Genomic DNA, 24,717 nt, shown 5'->3' with positions numbered 1-24,717 from the left:
AGGCAGTGACTGTTTTGATTTCTATCACAGTTAACATTTTATTTATTTTTTTATTTTATGATTTTTATTTTTTCCATTATAGTTGATATAGAGTGTTCTGTCAATTTCTACTGTACAGGAAAGTGACCCAGTCATACATTTATATATACTTTTTCTCACATTATCCTCCATCATGTTCCATCACAAGTTACTAGTTATAGTTCCCTGTGCTGTATAGCAGGATCTCATTGCCTATCTACTCCAAATGCAATAGTTTGCATCTATTAACCACAGACTTGCACTTAACATTTTATTTTTTAACTAGAATATCAGCTTTCAATTTATTAATTCTGCTATCTTACAGTCTCTTTTAGTCTTCGAAACCTTCTAATATAGAGATAATTATCTCTGTTTTTTAAATTATTCAATGAATTTCATTACATTTATAGTCATACAACGGCCATCACAACCCAATTTTATAGGATTTCCATCCCAGACCGCAGCACATCCCTCCAACCCCCAACCTGTCTCCTTTGGAAACGGTAAGTTTTTCAAAGTCTGTGAGTCAGTATCTGTTCTGTAAAGAAGTTCACTGTGTCCATTTTTCAGGTTCCACATGTCAGTGATACCATATGATGTTGGTGCCTCACTGACTGCTTCACTTAGCATGATAATTTCTAGGTCCATCCACGTTGCTGCAAATGCCATTCTTTCTTTCCTTTTAATGGCTGAGTCATATTCCATTGTGTATATGTACCACATCTTCTTTATACACTCCTTTGTCAATGGATATTTACTACGGTTCCACATCTTGGCTATTGAAAATAGTGCTGCAATGAACATCAGAGTACATGTGTCTTTTCGAGTCATGGTTTTCTCTGGATAGATGCCCAGGAGTGGGACTGCTGGGTTAAATGGTAACTCTATGTTTAGTTTCCTGAGGAATCTCCATACTGTTTTCCACAGTGGTTACACCAATATACATTCCAACCAACAATGTAATAGTGTTCCCTTTTCTCCACACCATCTCCAGCATTTATTGTTTGTAGACTCTTTGATGATGGCCATTCTGGCTGGTGTAAGGTGGTACCACATAGTGGTTTTGATTTGCATTTCTCTAATAATGAGTGATGCTGAACATCTTTTCACGTGTTTTTTGGCCATCTGTATGTCTTCTTTGGAGAATTGTCTGTTTAGATCTTCTGCCCATTCTTTGATTGGGTTGTTTGTTTTTTTGGTTTGCACACTTAACATTTTAAATCCTAGGTACAGCTCTATAAAGTGGTGGTTTCAAGGAATGTCTAAGTTTGAAACATGAGATCTTGGCCACTGTGCTGTTCTACTGTATTTCTTTTCAATAGACATTTAGCCCATCTCAACATTGTCCTCTGAGAGAATTAAGCCAAAATGTCCTAACTTTTATGCATCTAGAATGGTACTGTATGTGCCACCTATGAAAGAATTGAAAAAGGGGTCCCTCAAATCATTTTCTGTATTTTTGGGTTCAGATCAGAAATTATACTGAGAGCTTACTGATGTCTGATCAGGCAGGTGGGGTCAATGAATGAAATGGACACAGTCCTGCTCAAAGGATCAGGTAGTACCCAGATCCCTAGAACCTCTACACTATAAGAGATCAGATCAAGGATGTCCATTTTCAGCTTTTTCTAGATAATCTAGATATCTAACTTTGTATATAATATCTCAGTCTATGTAAATGCTTTGTAACTCTTATTTTTTTTTCTTTTTTAGCCACACCCTCAGCATATTTAAGATTCCAGTTCAGGGATCAAATCCAAGCTGCAGCTGTGACCTATGTCACAGCTGGGGAAAAGCTAGATCCTTAACCCACTGCAACAGGCTGGGGATCAAACCCTTACCACCTCAGAGAAAACACTGGATCCTTAACCCATTGTGCCACAGCAGGAACTCCCTAAGTCAATTTTTAAAAAGCACTTCATGAGACAACATGCATCCACAGGCCAACCCCTGGATTGGTAGTTTGTGACCTGATTAACAGTTGGTGACTTGGTGTTTGCTTCCTCAGTTTGGGAAACACCAGGATTAGCTTCATCTGTGACACATGGGAGGCCACAAAGCTGTGAAGGTCAAAGTCAGCTTAGGAGGTGATGTTTGTCATCACACGATCAAAGTGCGGCTGTCCACCCTGTGGTCTGCTGCCCACACATCTGCCCACTGAGGGAAGCAGATGACTAAGGTAAACGTCTTTAGCAAATAACATGGAAAAAAGAAACTGGCCATGGGAAGAGGGAATTGAATAAAAATATAGGAGAAAATAGCTAGCAAGAGCACAGAACACGAGAGAGGAGAAAAGACAACTACCGATAAGAACAGGAAGGAAAGAATACTGCGTGGCTTTGTTCCTCAGCCATCTCCAGGCTTTAAGCATCTTCTTTCCTGACCACTCCAGCCCAGCACCACAACCCCAATATGAGTTGGAGCAACTGGGTGGTGTGGAATGATTTGCTTAGAGAAAGCTCACCTTGATATTTCTTTGCTCTGAGCTTTATGAGAGCACTTTCAGGGATTAAATATTTTGACCTTGGGAAGCAACTTGCAGGGTTTCCAAGAATTCCAAAATACATTATTTGGAAGTTAGGGAGTTCACAAGAAAGTCCGATCTTACCTCCCCGGCAAAGGTCTGGACCTGAACAAGGAGGGAGATTCCAATTCCTGGCAACAGAGTTTTTATCAAGAAACTGTACTTGTTCTAATAGGTGCCACTGTACTATCAGTTAAAGAGAAGAATAAAGCCATTGCTTCCCTATCCGCCTACATACCACTAGGACAGCCATCAGCAAAGATTTTGAGCAAACCAATCTCACAGGATTTAGACACTTCACGAACAGTGGTGACATGTCCCTCTTCCCATCCCGAAGACCTGTCCAGCTGGCAGGCCAGGCCACAGATTACACGGCTTCCTTTATAGAAGGCAGTTCACACTTGGCAAAAGGAATTGGAAACAATGAGAAAGGCAATCACTTGTTTGCTCAGCAGCAAAGGTGCAAGCAAAAAGGACAGTGGGATAAACTGGATCACTCCGTGTAAAACACTCTCTCCTCTGCCGATTGTCTCAAGACTTCACTTCATCACTTTCTCTTTCACTCTTTGACAGTTTGCCTCACGTTGAGCCAGTGTTCAGTATATACAGCTAACAAATGCAAATCCTTACTGTGTGCAAGGCCCTGTGCTAGGTGTCTTTTAAGCACAAGCTCACAACGTGCTATGACATGGATGCTACCATGTTCATTGGAAAGATGATAAAATCATGGCTTGTGGAGAGGACATAACTTGTTCAGGGTCACAGGCCAGTTCTGTGTGCCTCAGAGCCTGGGCTCACTTCACAATATAATCTCTCTCCTTCTGCTATAAAATCACCTCATCTTCCCCTCTTCGTTTATCATGTGCTGTTTCTTGCTTATCATCACCCTCCTCCCCTTTGGTTAACAGATGTACAATGTCCTGTTCAGGAATGTGCCCTTGACAGATGACTGGAACTGAGTTCTGAGAATGGTATATTGTGTCAGGAGGAGGTTACCTGGAAACGTGTTCAGAGAAGGGGAAGAAGAAGAGTGCAGGAAAAAAATGTGAGAGGGAGATGACGTAATTCAAGACATACAAAAAGAAGTGTGAGAGGAGTTCCTGCTGTGGTGCAGTGGGTTAAGAATCCAAATGCAGAGGCTCAGCTTTGGTCCCCATCCCAGTGCTGTGGGTTAAATGATCCAGCCAGTTGTGGTGCAGGTCACAACAGCAATGCAGATTCAATCCCTGGCCCAGGAACATCCATATGCCATGGGCTCAGGGACGGAAGGAAGGAAGAAATGAGAGAGCTTTAGAATTGCAAGAAACATAGAATGTGAGAAACAGAAAATGCTTTACACATATCTGATCCAATTTTACCGATGAAAAAACTGAGACCCAGCTCCTACCAGACTCAGGACCTACTCTAAGATCTTTGACCTTGACCCTTACCCTCCATTGACACCTCCCTTCTGTACCAAGTCCTCCTATCACCATCAAATGTGCCTTAAGAGAGTATAACAATGGCCTGGGGTACAAAGCACAGAGATATAAAGTTGGTTCTATCTGAGGGAGATGAGAATCAATGTTCGAACTGCCTCAAAATATAGCGAGGTTCTCCATCACTAAGAAAACTGCTGTCACATCTGGCTGACATCTGTCAGCGATGCTATAAATGGCATCCTTATAGCAGACAATGATTTAGACACAACAATGTTAAAATGGGTTCTGTGAACCAGGGTCCGTATGGCTTCAACAGAGTCATCCTGGTAGTTTTTAAAAACAGAAGCATTCCTCAACTATCAGAAATTCTGCTTTGGAAGATTTTGAGACACTATGGAACACCAGATGATTTATGAGTAACTTTTTTTTTTTTTATCTTTTTGCCATTTCTAGGGCTGCTTCCGTGGCATATGGAGGTTCCCAGGCTAGGGGTCTAATCAGAGCTGTAGCTGCCGGCCTAGCCAGAGCCACAGCAATGCAGGATCCAAGCCAAGTCTGCAACCTACACCACAGCTCATGGCAATGCTGGATCCTTAACCCACTAAGCAATGCCAGGGATCCAACCCACAACCTCATGGTTCCTAGTCAGATTCGTTAACCACTGAGCCACGACGGGAACTCCATTTCTAAGTAACTTTTTCATACTAAGCATCTATCATGTAACTTTCTCTAGCATGGTTTCCAAACTGTCACTCAGCCCACTATTAAGCCAACACACATAATAAGCAGTCCACACCAGACTTAGAGTTAAAGGACAAGAGCCATTGTCTCCACATTCCTGTGTTCTTTAGGCAGGTAATGTATCTTTTTCTGTTCTCAGTGTTCACTTCTTTGAAAGAGAAGGAATGGACTGTGACAACAGTGCTAGAACTCTGGTCTGTGGGCTCTTATTACACACCCAGAGGGCCTCTACCCATCACGGTAATATAATTGCATGAGGCCGGAAGAGACATCACCCAATTGTGGGTATGTATTCTGAGACGCCAGGGGGTCTGCATGGGAAGGGATCCCTTCCTGATTAAAGGGGGCAAGGGCTCATCAAGAGAAATATTTTCACCCTCATGTCCTGCTACCTCTGTCCTGACTTGAACATGACACATGGAGATGAATGGTATAGCAGAAAGGAAGCTATTTTCCTTGGAGACATTGCTCAGCTGCTCCAATAGTCCTGGACTGCCCAGGTGTAGTCTATACCTGAAGGCACCAAAAGTGAGGCCTTATATGTTCCCACTTCTATAACAGGGTTTCTATTACTTGGAGCTGAATGCAAGCTTCATGGATACAGCATGAAAACTCTCTTTTCAAATGAAATCTCTTGCAAAACCCCAATACCTGAAATGCATACAAGTGGCTGGGATGTTCAGAAAAATGGATGGGGTGTTTCTAGAGCTACTCCTCCGTAAATTTCTGTAGTGTCATTCCATGGGACCAGAACTGGCCCCAATCAATACCTTTTCAGGTAGAGTCTCCAAAGCACCTGGGATTCTCAGACCTTCTCAAGACTCTTGAGAATTATCTGCCAGGTTTCTTCTGATGTCTTTCTTTCTCTTTTCTTTAGATGTACTTATTTACCCCCATTTTGTTCTAAGAAACTTAGATCCAATTCGTGACCAATGGCTACTTCCATGCTTTTGTAGTGTCTGCATTTGTATTCAGTGTACAATCATGTTGGCCACAAGAGATTTGATTCTAATTGTCATGAACAGAGAAAGGAGCAGAGTGTGACATGACAGGAAACATTCCTTCAAGGTGCAGATCAAAGGACATCATGGAATGCAAATGAACGGGCCATGGGAAGAGGAAAAAAATCATGGGAGAATTAGTATGTGTCCAGGTTATAACCCTATAGGCGTCTGAAATCAAACTAACCTCCCACTGTGGTACAGAAGAAATGAATCTGATTAATATCCATGAGGATGCAGGTTCTATCCTTGGCATCGCTCAGTGGGTTGGGGATCTGGCATTGCCATGAGCTGTGGTGTACATTACAGATGTGGCTCGGCTATGGCATTGCTGTGGCTGTGATGTAGGCCAGCAGCAGTAGCTCTGATTTGACCCCTAGCCTGGGAAACTTCATAGGCTGCACATGCAGCCCATGGAAAGCAAAAAACCCCAAAAAGCTCTAGATAGCTGTCAGCTCCCTGTTCACTGTGTTAGCCTTATTAAATTTCAAGAAAGCATCCTCTACTTAAGAAACTAATGATTATAATCTCAATATTATTAGAGACTTTCTCTATATTTAATTCATAAATTGATTTTAGCGTTACAGATGCTTAAGAATGATTAAAATAGAGAGGTAATAGCTAGGCAAGTATTTGGAGGTTATACATATTTAAATAACAATAATAATAAAAGTAGTTAAATCAGCAATGGGGGGATGAAACTTTTTCCCCCACTTTGTTAAAAGGGGGTCTTTAAATCACTCAAAGTCAAGACATTGAGAGCCCTAAACACTGCCAGATGGTCAAGTCCATAATTTAATGAACCTCCTCACCTTATGAAACTTTAATATTAGTATTTAATATCACACATTCACCAACAACATGGTACATGCCCTCAGAGGTGTTTTTAAAATATAAAAAAGGAAGTAAAATCAAATAAATTCATGCCTTAAAAAAAGGATATGTATCATTCTACATTCCTTTGCAAAAGTGTGTCTTGATGATGAAATGTTCCACAGGCAGGGCCGGAATAAGCTACGCTCCCTGGGACCCCTCACCCCTCACCCCTCACCACCTGGTCCCTTCACTCAACACTCTCAGCAGGAACATCTCTGGATGGAACAAATATGGGTTAAAAATAAGGCCTTAAGAGCCTGCTCCCCCCTCACTTACGAAATCGGAGCCCTTAGGCAATGCTGTTCTTACTAAACGTGCCTTCTGATTACTTCCAGGAGGCACAGTGGGGAAGAATGACCATGGGGTCTTCTTTTGTGAAGAGGGTAAAATACTTCTCATCAAGGCCACAGTTTAACCACACCGTTCAGGTTGAACACGTCACTGCTGGGCTTTGCTGTTCTAGTTCTAGCTCTAGTACGTGTGTTTCATTCCTGTGCACAGATCTCTTCCGTTCTGTGGCCACGCCTCTCTCCTTCTAGCCTGTACCTCTGCCCTGGATTTCTTCTTCCATCCCCTTCCACACGCCACTTTTTAATCTTTTCTTTTCAAATGCCAAGGGAACTTGATTTTTCCCTCCTATATTTCTAAAAGAGGGAAACTATAGAGTTTCTTCCGAGTAGCAAGCAACTCTGTTCATACTCCTGCAACCTCAAGTTGCTATTTCACGCTCACTCTGCTCAAGCTTGACGCGGACTAAATTTAGAAAAGTATGACATTGGAGCTCACAGAGTCTCCTTTTTCACTAGCAGTGCACTTGGCTATGGTTCACAGTGGTGCCAAATCTGTCCCGGCATCCTGCTCCCTCTGTAGGCAACACAAGTGTAGTCACTGTCTACAGGTCCTACCTTGCCCCAGGTCCATCAGTTCCCAAGCCCTCTCCATCCCAACAGAACCCAAAGATGATGTTTATGAAGAAAGTACTGATGTGCCATCTCTCAGAATAAGAATTCCTGCTGCCAGTCAGTCCCCAATTCCCTCTGCTAAGAGCAAAACTCTTGAGAAAATAAAATTTCTGGCTGAGAGGGCTGACTTTTCACCCACAAACAATGTCTGGGCACTTATCCTAGGTCTTACAAAAAGACAGGAAAAAGTCAGGCTCCCCTACTCATTATTCACTCATAATCTAACTCTCTGCTATCAGCTACTTATTGAGAGATTTGAGACCTGAAGTCAACACACACCTGTTTTGCTAGAGGTCCACCTGCAGAAGTCAAGCCACCCTTCTTCTGTTCAAGGAGTAGCCAAAAATCCATTCATTCATCCGTTTCCCCAACAAGATGCTTGGCAAAGCCCCCTTTGGAAAACTCCATTGCTGTTACTGATTGCTTTGCCAGTAATCACAAAGTTGTATTGAGATTTAATCTAGCTCTTTCAGAGCTGAACCAGTTTCTTAAGTGCAATTACATTATATCGTGCATTTTCTAAAAGCTAGGCATAGAATAAGGTATAGCTTTTGTGGGGGGTGGTAAAATCTGTATGGCTTTATAGCTGATATATAGAAAAGAGAATTATTGAAAATTCGATTTTTTTAAAGCACTCTTTCAGTAAGGTATGAAATCAAACCAATCAATGAAATAAGATTCACACTACTATATCTCTATCTTTTAACAATGATTTCTGAGTAAATGACTGTTTTCTGTGACTCTTCAGTTGTCTATATTTCATAAAATACAGAAGTATTTTTTTGAAGAGAACTGACAGTTACTTCAATTTAGAAAAATTGAAAATTATTATAGAAACAGAATTACAAATGTTGAGCCAGCATATTTCTAGGCAAATACATCACTGAGCTTCTTAATGACAGTCAAAATCCCACATAATAATAAAAGGTGCCAGGAACTCGTACGTACAGATCTGTTCCTACACTCTGAAAGCGTAATCCAAAATAGAAACTTCAAACTCCGATTCTCTCAGATAAGAGCCATTTTCTGCTAAAAATGCCTCTCTCCAGATTCTCCTGAAGCAAAGAACACAGTTTCATCTAAAATTATCCTCCCTGCCAATGAACTGTCCTTGCACGTAGAAAAGTTACAGAAGGTTGGAGCAGGATGACAACACAAGAGTTCACAGACTTTGCCTTTTCACAGTCGTGTTGCCGGTCCCATCTAACTTTCCCAAGTATTTCTGCTCTGCTGAAAATCACATCTTGAGGCGGGCTGTGGAAAGAAAAGATTACAACCCACACCAAGTATGTAAGTGATGGAGTTCTAACTTGTACACACACACACACACCCACACCCCCACACCCAAAACTCAGAGTACTTGCAAACAAACAGCAGGCTTAGAGAGGACAAGAAAGCGTGGAAATGCAGGAACGTTAACTGTCCCCTACCTCTCTTGTCTTCTTCGCACAAAGCGGCTGGTGAGAACCCCGCACAGTCCAGGAGGCGTGTGTGGAGAGGCTGGAAGGAGGCGGCCACTGGGCCTGTGGAGGGTGAGCAGGCCCAGCCTGTGTTTAGAAGCTGCCCCAGTCAGATTTTCCAACTGCAGAATTGCAGCCAAGTCCCTGCCCATGCCTGAAGAATTTCCTGAACAGCATTCCCGGTCTTTTTCTGACTGCTTTGAAACCGTACTCTGTCTGTACTTCAATACGGCTTTGTCAGGCCAACTCCCAGCTACTGGGCTCACTCCAGCTCTCAATGGGAAACACATGTGTCAAGCACAGCCCTGCTCCCCTGCATCGGCGCCCCTGGCGTCTTCTGGGCCCACACTCACAACCACAAAGGCCAGGGCTGCTAGAACCTATTCTGATTTCTCACTCATTGTCCCCACGGCCTCTGCTCTGTGGTGCTAGCCGCTGGAGTGGCATCTCTTCTGTCTTCTCCTTAACTCTGCCCCTTTTTAACTGGCTCTGTCCCCAGATGACCCCTGTTGGCTACCTCCCCCCACCCACCAGCCCTTGCCAATCCTGATAAGGAGCCTGTTACAGCTGAGAGATGGGCGTTCTAAATTGATCTCCCTGCTGGCTGTTGCCCCTGTCTTTGCTCCCAGTTTCAATTGCTCAAGGAGGAACAATATTTTTAGCATTTCCAGACTGGCTCAGGCACTTCAGAATGGTTGCCTTCACCTGATATGTGCACCTTTTGCTGCTGCCACTGAAAATAATGCAATTATTTTTTTCAGACACTTCTGGTGCTCCCTGCTCTGTAACTGTGCTGGTCCAAAAAAAAAAAAAAGTAACATTTTGCAGGCTGTTGCACTGTGTGTTACGGTTACAGGAAATGGAAAGGAAAAAAGAATTCACCTTTAATCTGAAGGTGTCCTGATCCTCTGCACCTGTGATTATTTCTGATGACACTCCGAGATGTCCCATGTACATTCCGCTGGATTTTATGGTCTACCTTTGAGATTTTCTCTTTCCACAAAAAAGGAGGAAATGTCTAAACAGATGAAGAGGGCACTCCTCTTCCCCCACACTGAAAACCCCGTATCTAATGAGCCAAAGCTAAGTTGTCAAGGCAATACTGTAAAAAAAAAAAAAAAAAAAAAGATGATTTAAAGAGAGTGCCTCCTTTGTTTTGAGATTTTTCTTTTCTTTCTGGGGGGTATTAATATTTTACATTCCTAAACCATATCCCACTAACAACTGATTTTAAAGAAATGGATGGCCGGATTGTAAAAGTATTGTGTGTTCCTCAGGGGCTGTTGTAAATAATAGATTTGGGATCTGAAGTTTAGCATCAAACTGCACTGGGTACTTTCAGCAGGATTCGACTTTTGCCTTGGGAAGCAGTCAGTGTGTGTATCTGTGTGTGGGGAAGGAAGCATGTGCACCTCTAAGGTCAGGATGCAATTAAGGAATCAAAGAACTTCAGAGTAGGAGGGAACCCCAGAGACCTTCTAATCCAAATTGTTTCAACCCTTCATTTTACACGGGGAAATGGAAGTCCACAGAGATGAAATGACTTGTCCAGAGGTGCAAAGACCCTTAAAGTCAGAACTGGTGATAGAAAGCAACATGTGCGCTAATTTTCCATATGCTTTCTCCATCCCAGCATCACTGGGAAAGGCAGTATCATTAACCTCCATAAGAGCAGGCTTGGCATCGGTGGCCCAGATCTAATCTTAGCTGTTTCTCACTAAGGCTGTGACTCCTGGTTAGTTTGCTGAGCCTCCCTGTACCTCAGTTTCCTCATCTGTAACATGGGGGTAAGAATAGAATCTAACCCACAGAATTGTTAGGCTTTGATGAGAAAATCCATGCCATGTGTTTATGACATGGCCTATACATTTCAGTTTAGTTCTCTTTCTTTTTTACATTGAGCAAAACCCAGACCCTTTCTCTTGCCTAAAAGCAAAATTGTACTCTCACATCTACTTTGAGTTCCTAGAATAAACTAATGAACTGATTAAGTTTTCTGCCACCTTACTTTTACATAATAAGGGCCTATTACCTTAGACATAGCCAAGTTCCTAATGCTTTATCAGAACCAAACAGCTACATTTCAGTTATTCTCTACACAGAACACTGAAGTCTTGCCTCAAGATTAACTCACAGGCAAGGTAACCAGTGAGACCAAATCTGCAGTCAGTTACACGAGGCTGAACAAAGTGTCATTTGCAGAGAACTGGACCTTCTTTCCAAGCCTTAAGAGCTCAAGATTACCCTGCTAAAAATAGAAGACCATTAGCGATTGCAATCCTCACGTTTGGCAACTGCAATGTCCTAAATTAACAACAACTACAAAACAAAATCCCTAATATTGAGGAAGAAAGTTTCCTGAGAAAACAGCTTCTACAAATTCTAAAGAATCAGCTTTCTATCTGGGGTTCCAGAGCCTTCATTGTAGAAGCAATCCTAGGAACTGGTTAATGAACCACTCACTACATACTAATCATGTCTGGGTGCCCGGCTTCCTTGGGGAAAATAAAAGAGGAAGGGTAGTTCTTAATTTGGATTGGTTTTCAAATGTTTTAGTAAACAACAACAGCAGCAGCAAAAAAAAAAAAAAATCAAAACAAATGAACAACAACAACAAAAATCCCATAGAACAACTGGAAAGACCAAGGTCAGACTTTATACAAAGGCAGAATATTGATGACGTCATCTGAGGAATGCTCCTCTGAGGTCTCTCCAAAGACTTACTCCATGGATCATTTCAGCGTGGGCATTTGGAAGGCAATACCTTAGCTTGGGAAAAATCCTGAAAAGCTGGAAAATCCTGAAAAGCTACTCATCTCTTCTAACATTAAGAAAAATTATCCCGAACCTGAAAATCAGGCCAAAAGGTGGTCACATTCTTTCAAAGTCATGTGCGGCAACTGTTTAAGATGACCTCTGGAGAATGAAGGGAAATGTGCCTCGTTCAATTCACTGGTTCTTACTGAATAAAGATCCCAAATACACTCAAGTTACACACTGACTTGGGAAATTTTATCTACTAAAGATACAAGTTATTTCTCTTCAGTAGAAAATATAATCCCAAATGTCATGGCTTACTACCCTATAGGACATTAAACGAGTTTTGTATCTAGTCTATTAATCCTGAGCTAACTTTCCTTTGTTAATATATCTATGAACAAGTTTTGGACTTACTTGAAAATAGAGACTCCAAATCATCCTTTTTTTAGGAGTTAAATTATTGCTGCAATTTAAATGCATCCATTACTTTAGGAAATGGACCCCCCCAAAAAAAATATTGCTGCAATTTATGTCAAAGAACGTTCTGCCAATTTTTTTGTTCCTCTGGGAGTATTATAGTGTCCAGTCTTACTTTTAGGTCTTTAACCCATTTTGAGTTTATTTTTGTGTATAGTGTTAGAGAATGTTCTAATTTCATTCTTTTATATATGTAATTGTCCAGTTTTCCCAGGACCAATTATTGAAGAGACATCTTGTATATTCTTTCTTTCTTTGTCATATGCAGATTAATTGACTATAAATGCATTGGTTTACATATGGGATTTCTATCCTGCTCCATTGATCTATGTGTCTGTTTTAAGGTCAGTAACATAGTATTTCGATGACTGTAAAACTTTGTAGTATAGTCTGAAGTCAGGGAGTGTGATTACAGTAGCTCTGTTCTCTTAAGATTGTTTGGCTATTTGGGGTCTTTTATGTTTCCATACATCTTTTTAAATTATTTGTTCTAGTTTGGTGAAAAATGCCATTGGTATTTTGATAGGAATTACATTGAATCTGTAGATCGCCTTGGATAGAATGGTCATTTTAAAAATATTGATTTGTCCAATCTAAGAACATGGTGTATCTTTCCATCTGTTTGTGTCATCTTAAATTTCTTTCATTAATGTCTTGCAATTTGGGGAGTCCAGGGTTTTTTGCCTCCTTTGCTAGTTTTATTTCTAGGAATTTTATTATTTTTGATGTGATATTAAAGGGGAATTACTCTTTCTGACAGTTTGTTGTTACTGTAAAGAAAAGCAACACATTTCTATATATTAATTTTGTAGCCTGAAACCTTACTGAAAAGCTTTTACAGAGCAAAGGAAACCATCAACAAAATGAAAAGACAGCCTACTGAATGGGGGAAAATATTTGCAAATGATGTGACTGATAAGGGATTAACATCCAACATACATAAACAGCTCATACAACTCAATAACAAAAAAATGACCCAATTAAAAAATGGACAGAATAACTGAACACACATTTTTCCAAAGAGGAAATGCAGATGGCCAACAGGCACATTAAAAAGATACTCAACATAGCTCGACACTGCTAATCATCAGGGAAATGCAAATCAAAACCACCCTGAGATATCAACTCACATCTGTCAGAATGGCATTCATAAAAAGAACACAAATAACAAATGTTGGTAAAGATGTGGAAAAAAAGGACACTTGTATACTGTTGGTAGGAATGTAAATTGGTGCACTGTGGAAAATAGTATGGAGGTGTCTCCAAAAAAACTAAAAAAGAGCTACCATATAATCCAGCAAATCCATTCCTTGATATATAAACACCCCAAACAAAACCTCTAATTTGAGTAGATACATTCACTCCCACATTCACAGCAGCATTATTTACAATTGCCAAGATATGCAAGTAACCTAAATGTCCACCAAGAGATGATTAGAGATAAAAAGATGTGATATATATATGAAATATGTATGAAGTTTCACATAATGACATTTTTCCATTTGCAGCAATATGGGTGAACTTGAGGGCATTATGCTAAATAAGTCAAACAGAAAAAGACAAATGCTTATATAATCTATATGCGGAATCTTAAAATTACAACAAACTAATCAATATACCAAAAAGAAACAGACAAATATACAGAGAACTAGCGATGACCAGTGAGGGATGGGAGGGTCACTCCAGAGGTGAGGGAGCGAGAAGTACAAACCATTAGGTCCAAGATAGGTTCAAGGATGTATTGTACAATACAGGGAATATAGCTACTATTTTGTAGTAACAGTAAATGGAAAGTAACTTTAAAATGGTATAAAAATTTTTTAAAAGTACCTGTTTGTGAAAATTACTAAACACATGCAGTACCAGTAGATCATTTCTCCTCAGTACGGTTTAGATTCCTTTCAACATTTGGTTTGCTTTCTTCTACAAATCAGTTTAGCTAATTTATTCTTAAAACTTGGTGCTGAGATGTGAACAGACTTCGTAGGGGTGCTGGGGCTAATGCAGGAGGCAGAGGCACATCCTCTCATTTAGAGAATTCACCATTGATGCAACTCCTAGTAGTATTGGGTTTGGGGGGCAGTCACCTAGAGTCACACTGAGCAGCCAGCTTCAGACAGTGCTCTATCATGAACACTCTCAACATGGTTTGTTTACATCTGTGATTCTCAAGTCCATATTTATGTAAGACCCATTTGAAGGGAGCTTTTAAGGTAAATACAGGCAAGGGCTCAACCCAGAGATTTTGATTCTATTGCAATGGGATAGAAACCTCGGTAACAAACTCTGTTTGAGGGCCCCTAACCAACCAAGATGATTCTAATATGAGCCAGATTTAAGAACCACCAAGTTATGGTGATAGCTGAACATTTAAAACATAAAGCGGCTGGTGTCACTCTGTGCAGTGAACTCCTTAGAGGGCTTGTCCCTGCTTGAAAGAGAGGCCTGGCCTCACCAGGCCTGGCCAGGTCCCTTGTCTACCTCTTCAGTACCTTCACTGTCATACTTTCTTCTATTTAACTCCTATTCAACCTTCAAGTTCATACTCCATTACACTTTCTCTTGGATCCAGTTATCTGACCACCAAACTCAACAATCCCTTGTAACATATGTACCCAAAATGGCATTTATCATAGATGTAATATGTTTTTATTTGCTCCATATCACTCTTTCCTAATAGAAAATGAACATTCTCCATGAATGCTGGACCTAGGCTTGCTTGCTCACTAGTGCATCCTAGTTCCTTGCACCATTCCTAGCTCTTGGGGGCGGTGGGTAAAAGGGATGTTTTAAAGTAAGTGAATGCAGGTTTTTTTTTTTTAAACTAAGAGCAAGGACATGTGTATAACTCTGTTTTTTATTTTTGTCTTTTTGCCATTTCTTGGGCCGCTCCCCATGGCATATGGACGTTCCCAGGCTAGGGGTCAAATTGGAGCTGCAGCAGCCAGACTATGTCAGAGCCACAGCAACGCGGGATCCAAGCCGAGTCTGCAACCTACACCACAGCTCACGGCAACGCCGGATCCTTAACCCACTGAGCGAGGCCAGGGATTGAACCCACAACCTCATGGTTCCTAGTCGGATTCGTTAACCACTGAGCCACGATAGGAACTCAAACTTTGTTTTTTAATCTTGAGTTTTTCAAACTTCACTTATCCTTTTGACATGTTAAAATGTTATATTATATTCAGTTTTCCTTTAAAAAATAAATATTTTCAAAAACTAATTAGCCATTCACATATTTATCTAAATGAGATAATTACCAAGTCAGGTACCTGGCAAAGCCCTTAAGGCCTGAGTGTTACTGAGTCCAAGCTCATACTCTCTGCTGCACCATGGGCAAATAAATTGAGAAATGAGATGTTGACATGAGGAATAGCATCTTTATTTGGGAAGCCAGCAGATGGAGAAGATGATGGACTAGTGTCCCAAAGAACTATCTGCCACAAAGTAGAATTCAGGTTTATTTTATACTAAAGGGGAGAAGGGTGTGGCTGGCTGTTGCAAACTTTTTGCTGCCAGGACCCTTTGTTCTTGTAGACATATATGCAGGTCTGGTCATAATGTTCTTTTAAACCTCCAAGACAAAGCTTATTCTCCATTCTGCAACTTTCTATCTCTAAATTCATGGGAAAATGTTATACTTTAAATGTCAGAGACTTGAGAATGGGCTACCACATATATTTCAGGCTATAAGCTATAGACAACATTCTTTTAACAAAGGTGCAGAGCTAGGCAATAGACCACAAAGGTAAGCGCTAAATGAATAGATCCAGTATGGAGTCAGGTTTGCTCTTCTCTGTTACAGTAGGATGCTTAGGACTGCTGGGTACAGGATTAGCTGTTCCAGGCACCTGAGGGGGCAGGCTGAGCTGAGACAGAGTCTTATAGAGGTACAAAGTAGTTATGGCATAAGTCTGAAAGAAGCATTTGTCAGGACCCTTTCAGTTATAGCAATCAGACCTCATTCAAATTAGTCACATGGGAAAAAAAAAATAGAGCTCCCTAAATCATATTACTTTAACACCAACAGGACCTTAAGATGGGAAGGAATGTAGCAACTAAAATATAATCAAGGCTCTATCTTTTTTTTCTAGGTTTCATTCTCAGTTTTGCTCCCTCCATTGGCTGGATGTCCACAGGTGGTCCTCACACTCACATTCACAGGGGCAAAAAAGGATCTTTCCCAGAAAGGAAACTAGGTAGCCCAGCTTAAGCCATATGCTTATACCTGAGCAAATCCCTATGACCAGCAGTATGAGGCCATTAAATGGCCCATATTTGGCTCCTATGAAAACCCTCATGACTAAAGAGAAGGAATAAGCTCCATCTCCATCACATGGACTGAGTAGGCTAACTAGGGGTTTGAGTAGAAGTAGTAGGCAGATAAAAGTCTGGTGTAAACAATGGATGATATGGCACTCAAGACATACTAATAATCTTGCCAAGGAAAGGTTCTTTAAGAAATATTAAGAGGCAGTATTTAGTCAAAGGATAGAAAAATTATTTGCTGTATACAAGCCCAAACCAACTGCATTAGAGTTAAACTAGTGGCAGACAATTAGAACAGTAACATTACGCCAGTCTTTCATTTAAGGGTTCATTTCACAAATAATACCTGATGGGAAATGACACTCACCCTGCTTTGGCTCTTCAAAACAGAAGGAGCAAATCCAATCCTGCCTTTCAATGGCCAAGGGCAAAATTATGTGGTTGACTTTGAAGAGACTTTGTGTGTGTGTGTATGGAGCAAATCTGGACCAAGTAGTTTGGCTCAGTGACAAATCAATGACCCACAGTTTTCAGAATATCTCCATTGGCCAGACACAATGTCTAAGCTGAAGTCATTTTCTGTTTTGGAAATTCAAATATATTCATGGTGCACAGTGAAGGATTTTCAATCTATGTCATTACTTTGAAGAGGAACTGACACATCTGATAATTTAATGTGACCAGTAATGAAACACACTGCAAATATATCTTTTTTAAAGAAATTGATTAAACAGTGCAAAGCAAATTCTGGTCTAGTTGTATAGATAGTTTCAAGCACCTTTTCCTTTTCACCGTACAAAAAAAAGTGATCAATTATTCCAAAATTTCATCCTGGTCCATAATTTCTCATTGTTTTACAACTTGCTGAAAGTAAAACTCTTGAAATATCACATTTTTTTTGGAAATAAAATTTATTGATCTATAAAAATGGGCCAGATTCCATGATAGGCACTACATGCTAGGCAGAAATAAGTAAAACCTATACTTGCAAAAATGATAGCATCACTCATCTTTGCTTTTATAATCACATTAGTGCTCAATGATACATAATACAACAGTTTTATTCAGGAACTCCGAGCTAATTATAAGCCCTCTGAATGAGTAATGCTGTTTCAAACCAAAAGCCACTCTCAAAATTCAATACCAAAACCTAAAAAGGTAGGTACACCAAAAAAGTCAAAAGCTGCCAAGGAAAAAAACTTCCATATTATATATTTCAAATAATTTGCTCTTTAGAAGGAGTTCATTTAATATGTATTAGAGACAGAGATAAGAAAATCCAGAACTACTATGCTATCTTGAATCTAAAAGTTGCTTGATAAATGTTTACTATTTTACTAATAATGAGCACTTCTAGTAATAATGGTTCTTTAATGACAGACAAACACTAATGAATGTTATTACACTAGACTTGCATTATAAAAATAGTAAGTGTAGTTCTCCAAGTTTAAATGAAAAGATGTTAAGTAACAACATGAAAAATGAAAGTATAAAAATAACTGGTAAAGATAAATATATAGTCAAATTCAGAATACTCTAATACTGAAAATGGTGGTATTTAAATTCCTTTTAACTATAGTTTCCAAGTTAAAAGACAAACATTAAAATAATTATAACTATAATAATTCATTAATGAATAAACGATATTGAAGAACATAAAGTGTGATATCAAAAGCATAAAATGGGGGAGGGAAAAGTAAAAATGTAAATTTGAGTTCAATTTAACTTCAAAGTTAAGTAGTTAGCAGCTGAAAAAAAGACTATTATAACTGTAAGATATTTTATGTAAGCGTCATAGTAACCACAAAATGTAAAATATTAAGGACACATTCAGGCTGAAAGGGAAGGGAAGGTAAAAGATAGTCCATGCAAATGGTAACCAAATGATAGTTGAAGCAGCTATGCTTATACCAGAAAAAATAGACTACCAGTCAAATCCATTACAGGAGACACAAAAGGTCACTGAATAATAATAAAGAGGTCTATTCATCAGCAAGATTTAATACCTGTATGTTTAAATGTGCTCAACATTGGAACACCTAAATACGTAAAGCCAATATTAACAGAACTGAAATGAGAAATAGACAGCAATACAAAAATAGGAGGGGTGTGGGGCTTCAATACTTCACTTAAACAATGGATAAATTATCAAGAGAAAAATTCTATATGGAAAGAGCAGGTTTGTAAAACAGTATCGACCAAATGGCCCTAACAGATATATACAGAACATTCCCTATAACAGAAGCAGAATACACATTCGCATGTAGAACAATCCTCAGAACAGGTCATATTCTGAGCCACAAAACAAGTTTTAACAAATTTAAGATTGAAATCATGTCAAGTGTCTTTTCTTACCACAATGTTATGAAACTAAAAATTAATAATAGGAGAAAAGCTGAAAGAAATCACAAATATATGGAAATTAAACAATGCACTCTTTTTTTTGTCTTTTTGCCTTTTCTTGGGCCACTCCCACAGCATATGGAGGTTCCCAGGCTAGGGGTCTAATCAGAGCTGTAGCCACCGGCTTATACCAGAGCCACAGCAACACGGGATCCGAGCCATGTCTGCAACCTACACCACAGCTCATGGCAATGTCGGATCCTTAACCTACTGAGCAATGCCAGGGATCAAACCTGCAACCTCATGGTTCCTAGTCGGATTTGTTAACCACTGAGCCACAACAGGAACTCCTTAAACAATACACTTTTGAACAAACAATGGGTTAAAAAATTAAAACAATAGAGGAACCAAAAGGCATCTTGAGAGAAATAACAATAAAACATAATACACTAAGTCTTATGAAAGGCAGCAAAGCAATTCTAAGAGGGAATTTCATAGTGATGAATGTCTACATTAGGGGAAAAAATCTAAAGTAAACAATCTAACTTTATACAGAAGTAAATAGAAAAAGAAGAACAAACTAAGCTCAAAGTTAGCAGAAAATGGTAAATAATAAAGATTAGAACAGAAGTAAAGGAAATAAAACACTAGAGTAAAAATGAAAGAGAACAACAAAACAAAGAGTTGCTTTTGGAAAAGATAAACAAAACTGACTAACCCTTAGCTATACTTGCAAAGAGAAAAATAGAAGGGACACAAATAAAATTATAAATCAAAGAGGAGATATTACAAGTGATACCACAGAAATACAAAAGATCATAAAGAGTATTATGAACAACTATACACCAAGAAATTGGACAACCTAAAAGATATATATAATTCCCTGAAACATATACTCTACAAATACTGAATTGCAAAGAAAAAGAAAATCTGAACAAAGAAACTACTAGTAAGGAGATTGAGGCAATAATCAAAAATCTACAACAAAGAAAAGTCCAGACCAGATGGCTTCACAAGTGAATTCTACCAATTAATCAGAGAGGAATGAATGACAATTCTTTCCAAATTCTTCCAAACAATTGAGGATGAGGAAACAATCCCAAACTCATTTTATGAGGCTAGCATTACCCTCATACCAAAGGCAAATAAGGACACTGCAAGAAAAGAAAGTTACAGGCCAATATCCCTGATGAACACAGATGCAAAAGTCCTCAACAAAGTACTAGCAAAATGAATTTAAGAGCACATTAAAAGGATCAGACATAGGGATCAATTAGGATTCATCCCTGGGATGAATAATAGTTTGACATAGGTAAATAAATGAAAATTATGCACCACATTAATAGGAAGAAGTGTAAAAATTATATAATTATCTTAACAGAAACAGGAAAAAATCTGATGAAAATTCAACATGCTTTCATGATCAAAACTCACAACAAACTATGTAGAGAATGTGCCTCCTTGTAATAAAGACCATATATGACAAGTCCACAGCTAACATCACACTCAACTGTGAAAAGCTGAAAGATCAGAACAAGTCAAGGATGCCCACACCAATTCAACATATCAGTCAAAGTCCTAGCCACAGCAATCGGGTAAGAAAAATTAGTAAAAGATATCCAAACTGGAAAGGAAGAAGTTAGTCTCTGTATGTAGGTAGTGTGATTTTATATACAGAAAATCCTAAATATTTTACAAAAGAACTGGTAGAAATAAAAAATAAATCCAGCTAAGCTGCAGTATATGAAATCGATATACAAACATCAATTGCTTTTGTATGCATTAACAACAACCTATCAGAATAGAATAGGAATTTTAAAAATAAAATACTTAGAAATAAATTTAACCAAGGAGGTATAAAAGAATCTTTTATAATATTGGAAAAATATTAACGATGATGAAAAAAACTGCAGGAGACAGAACTAAATGGAAAATGCCCAATCCTATGTTCATGAACATGAAGAGTATTGTTTAAATGTCCATCCTAATGAAAGCAAACTACAGATTTAACACAACCCCTATCAAAATTCAAAAGCCATTTTCACATAAATTGAAATAAACGATCCTAGTATTTCTAGGGAACAACAAAAGGTCCCAAATAACTAGAGCAATCCTGAGAAAGAGGAGCAAAGCTGGAGGCACCATATTTCTAGGTTTCAAACATACTAAAGAGCTACAGTAATCAAATCACTGTGGTATTAGGATAAAAATAGATTCATAGACCAATGGAACAGAATAGAGAATCTAGAAATAATGCCACACATATTTAGTCAATTAAGTTGTATGAATCGCATATATATATTTTGGATAGTAACTCTGTATTAGATATATGGCTTGCAAATATTTTCTCCTACCTATCTATATCTGAAAAGGAAATTAAATCAAGATCTCAAAGAGATATCTGCATTCATGTGTTCATTGCAGCATTAGTCACAATATCCCAGATATGGAAATTACCTACATGTCCACAGACAGATAAATAAAGGAAATGTGATATATGTACTGCAAGTAAATAATACAGAATATTATTCATCCACAAAAAGAAGAATATTCTGCCATTTATGACAATATAGATAAACCCAGAAGATATTATGCGGAAAGAAGCCAGACACAAAAAGACAAATACTATATGATCTCTCTCATAACTGAAATCTACAAAAGTCAAACTCTCATAAACAGAGATTAGAATGGTGGTGGCCAGGGATTGGGGTTAGGGAAAAATGAGGAGATAGTGGTCAAAGTGCACAAACTTTCAGTTGTAGGATGAATAAGTTCTGAGGATTGAATAGACAGTATGGTGACTATAGTTAATAATATTGCATTGTACACTTGAAATTTGCTAAGAGAATAGATCTTAAGTGTTTTCTCTTATACACACACATAAAAGGTAAGCATGTGAGGTGACAGATGTGTTAGCTTGACTGCAGTAAGCATTTCACAAGGTGTGTATGTATAATAATGTTGCATACCTTAAATACCATTTTAAGGTTAATTGTATACATCAATAAATCTGGAAAAAATAAATCTAAACCACCTAAACAGAGTAAAAAATATTCTGGTAATATTTTTCAGTAGATTGCAGATGAAAGAATTTATACGATTATTAAAGCTCATAAATGATGTGCTATAGCATATTCTGATCTAGAATGAGACAGTAGGTCATCAAGATAAACTTGTCATTACTTGCATCAAAGAGACTTGAAGTGACATGGGCAGAGTCCCACAGAGAGATACTGTTTTAAGTGTTGGGCAACAGATACACATTGTCTGATATCTATGCTGCCACCTGGGGCCAGTGGCTGTGATTGCCGGATATGACTCACTATCACTTCTTCACTTACTTGGGTAGGAATTACTTTCTGAAATACAATTATTGTCCCAAGATGCACTGTCTGGTTATCTCTTCTCTCCTTACCTTCTCCTAATCAATCAGGGAGTCCTTTAGTATTTCTTGTGGATATATTAATAAAAAACTAAGTAGAAACAGATTAAGACTACTGAAAAAATTAAAGCAGAGATCCAAGGATAAAATGCTCCCATTCTAATTTAAATACAGGCAAAAATTGCCTTATATACCTTTAACCCTGCCTTTAACAGAGCATGTACTCATTAAGTATCTGCTAGAATGGATAGAAGCAAAACACTTCTGTAACATTAGTGGATCACTGTGTTCAATGGCAAGGTGATTTTCCCCAATGGTTCCATCGTGATCAACTTCAACAGTTTTTCAGTATCCTCAGCCTCATCTCTTGTAATTAGCAGGAACTGTTAGAAGTAAGAGCCTGGGCCCAATATGGTTAAACCGCATTATTACCCTATCTTAGAGCATAGCCTGGAGTGGTGATGTAATAGATTCATAGAAATACACTTCATGTAAAATGTACTCACTGGCTATAGTAAACATGCTTTGCTGTTCACTACCCAAATCAGGAAGAAGCATAAACATTAAGTGGATGAGAACAGAAATTCTCAAGTCAGCATAAAAAGACAGATTGGTTACCTAAGCAGCATGCTATACTCTAATGTACTATGTTGTACTATGTTGGTACATCTAATGGAAAGAATGTGCATCTAAAAGGTCATCCATGGATGCAAATAAGAAAGGAGAAGCCATAATGAGAGAAAGTAGGCAGAGTTTACTCAAGCAATGAAATAAGGCATCTTAGCCATGAGTTCCACTTTTGTGAGTGGTTGTTTTATGCAAACATTAGAGATATACTAGATAAAACAGATGGGGTTCATTACTCTCAAAGCATTTATGGTCTTCATTGGGAAGACTTTGAGTATTTCTGGTACCATTGACAAGACCATTACTAATGGGCTGACTTAGCCTGATGTCATTAAGAAATTCTTTTTCTAAAACACTTTGGGGTTTTTTTTGTTGTTGTTTAATTTTTTTTTTTGGCTTTAACATTTTGTATTTATTTTTTAAATTAATTTATTTTTAATTTTTATTTCCCCAATACAATTTTTTTTCTACTGTACAGCATGGTGACCCAGTTACACATACATGTACACATTCTATTTTTGCACATTATCATGCTCCATCATAAGTGACTAGACATAGTTCCCAGTGCTACACAGCAGGATCTCATCGCTAATCAATTCCAAGGCAATACTTTGCATGTATTAACCCCAAGGTCCCAATTCACTCCACTCCCTCCCCTTCCCCCTCTGTAACCACAAGTTTATTCTGCAAGTCCATGATTTTCTTTTCTGTGGAAAGGTTCATTTGCACCATATATTAGATTCCAGATATAAGTGATATCATATGGTATTTGTCTTTCTCTTTCTGACTGACTTCACTTAGTATGAGAGTCTCTGGATACAACCACGTTGCTGCAAATGGCATTATTTCGTTCTTTTTTATGGCTGAATAGTATTCCATTGTGTATATATACCACATCTTCCTAATCCAATTGTCTGCCAATGGACATTTGGGTTGTTTCCATGTCTATTGTGAATAGTGCTGCAATGAATATGTGGGTGCATGTGGCAAAAGACCTGAATAGACATTTCTCCAAAGAAGATATACAGATGGCCAACAGGCGCATGAAAAAATGCTCAACATCACTGATTATTAGAGTAATGCAAATCAAAACTACCATGAGATACCACCTCACACCAGTAAGAATGGCCTTCATTAATAAGTCCAGAAATAACAAATGCTGGAAGGGATGTGGAGAAAAGGGAACTCTCCTGCACTGTTGGTGGGAATGTAAGCTGGTATAACCACTATGAAGAATAGTATGGCAGTACCTTAGAAATCTATACATAGAACTACCACATGACCCAGCAATCCCACTCTTGGGCATTTATCTGGACAAAACTTTCCTTAATAAAAAACTCTTTTGATTTCAAGTACATTAATTATCTCTCATTAAATTCCCTCTTCATATGTAGATCTTCCTAGAGAGTGGATACAGCTCCCTCTACCCATAAAACACTTGTTTGCCACTCTAATTTTAAAAAGTGATGTTTCTAATTTCTAATTTAGACATCAACCTCATGAGGTTAGTTAGAATGAATCTGCCTTTGAGGGATAAAACCTCTCTTGCTGGGCTGGGAGAATCACTTTTTTAGACTGACACTCTGTGAGGACTCTGTGGAGAGACTTGCCCATGAATAATCACTCTAATATTGATAATTTCTAGACCTGGGGTGCAGAATAATAAATTGACAAGGGTTTAGAGCTAGAGGAATGGGTCAATCCTTTAACCACTCTATTTAATGCATTTATAAGAGATCATGAAAGCTAAGCCACTTCATTTAATCCTCTCTCACAAAGATATTAACTCCCATCAATATTTTATTTTACAGAAACACTTAAAAGATTCTACCATTAGATTAGCTACAGCATCA

At 38.7% G+C, this 24,717-nt stretch overlaps 1 protein-coding gene across 3 annotated transcripts in view; it reads right to left on the bottom strand.

The window, feature by feature from the left end:
• Nucleotides 1–24,717, bottom strand: part of SGCD (sarcoglycan delta) — a 1,013,702-nt gene that overhangs the window by 416,595 nt on the left and 572,390 nt on the right. Inside the window, exon 1 of one of the 3 annotated variants that reach the window (XM_047774755.1) lies at nucleotides 8,974–9,461. The exons of the other annotated variants lie outside the window; for them this stretch is intronic. The gene's annotated coding sequence lies outside the window, so the exon portion shown is untranslated. Of the gene's footprint in view, nucleotides 1–8,973; nucleotides 9,462–24,717 lie in introns of those variants that run through there. 3 annotated transcript variants of the gene reach the window in all.

This window comes from Phacochoerus africanus, chromosome 1 (assembly GCF_016906955.1).
Source record: "Phacochoerus africanus isolate WHEZ1 chromosome 1, ROS_Pafr_v1, whole genome shotgun sequence".
Taxonomy (NCBI): Eukaryota; Metazoa; Chordata; class Mammalia; order Artiodactyla; family Suidae; genus Phacochoerus; species Phacochoerus africanus.
This window is presented reverse-complemented; position numbering and strand designations above follow the sequence as displayed.